Below are 1,435 nucleotides of genomic sequence, written 5' to 3' on the forward strand. Positions count from 1 at the left end.
GGGTACTTGAAATGTCAGGGAGGGCACTTTGCAACATATGTGATTGTGTGGCCATATGCCTGAAACTAGTACAAAATAATGTTGAGTATAAACCAGTGGTTCCCAACGTGGGGCACATGCCCCACAGGGGGGCAATTTAATTTTTAAGGGGGGCAATTCGAGGCTGAGTTATTAATAGTGAATTTTTTGCATTTCTTATGGTTCTAGGGGCCTCATATACAGTATACAAATATATAATGTGACATATTTATGCATTTCAGTTCTCTATTATGTTTTGAAACTTTATTTGCTATTTTTTTCATATCACTTCATATTATTATTATTATTATTATTTTTAGCAATTTCTTAGTGATTTCTTCCTCAGTACTTCAACTGTCCTTTTGTTCTTTTATTTTTCTCTTTCATGGCTGCCATGTTCTTTGGAAGCTTGTTTAGACCAAGTGAATGGCCTTTTAGGCTTCCTCCACGTGAACAGTTCACTTTTTGAATAATAATAATTATATGTCACGGGGTGGGGGGGGGGGGCATCAGGATTTTAGAGATGCTTAGGTGGGGCACGGCCAAAAAAAGGTTGGGAGCCACTGATAAAAACTATCATTGAAAAATAAAATTTAAAGAAAGGGGGGAAATCCTCAATGTTCCAGTTTGGACATCACTAGAAATTAATCAGGATGTGACAGAAATTCAGCTGTTAAAGATAATAAAGGCAGCTGCATGAGGGCAGATATCTTGTCTGTCTTGTTCACTACTTTGGCAGACACTTCTGATCGCCGACTGAAAATGCTTCCTTCCTTCACGTCCTTCCTTCTTCCCTCTGTTTTCCACCTTTTGTCTTTTCCTCCCTCCCTTCCTTTTTGTCCTAACAGTCCCCAAAGTATGCTGGGAGTGGAATATGCTTAGTTAAAATGCACACTTACCTAGCTTCCTGTCCAGCCAGGGGTGGCCGTGGGATGAGATGCAAACAGAAGGAGCTGGGTGGGGCTTTGGGAAATGTTTTGTTTATTTTTTGTCATCCTTGCACAGGCACCATGTTAATCTTTTCTGTATTGTTCCAATTTTAAAAGAAACAACACTCTTCTGATTTGCTCTCTTTGGCCCCTCTTCCTCTGGGGAATGTGGACCTGTTACCTGGAGCTGTGGCCACCACAGTGCAGCCATGGCTGTGAAAGCTGCTCATGGCCAGAGCAGAGCAGGAACAGAAGGAACCTGGGCCTGTGACTGCCTTGAGCAGCTGCATGAGACCTAGACTCTGAACTCCTTTTATGTGAGAAAAAGAATTCCCCTCCCTGCTCCTCATTTGGTTAAACTACTTTATTTAGATTTCCTGTTATATCGGCTGAACAGTCTTTTCCTTTACATTTTTTACTCTATTACTTATATAAGAGAGAAAGAAACATTTATTTGTTATTCCACGCACTTATGCATGCATTGATTC

The 1,435-nt window shown here is 40.7% G+C and overlaps 1 non-coding gene across 1 annotated transcript; it reads right to left on the minus strand.

Moving 5' to 3' along the window:
• Positions 1–977: 977 nt before the first annotated feature.
• On the minus strand, positions 978–1,086 carry LOC132211577 (U6 spliceosomal RNA). Its single transcript, XR_009447488.1, has one exon. It is a non-coding gene; the product is annotated as a U6 spliceosomal RNA (small nuclear RNA).
• Between the last annotated feature and the right edge of the window lie 349 nt (positions 1,087–1,435).

Source organism: Myotis daubentonii, chromosome 10 (genome assembly GCF_963259705.1).
Source record: "Myotis daubentonii chromosome 10, mMyoDau2.1, whole genome shotgun sequence".
In the NCBI taxonomy this organism is placed as follows: Eukaryota; Metazoa; Chordata; class Mammalia; order Chiroptera; family Vespertilionidae; genus Myotis; species Myotis daubentonii.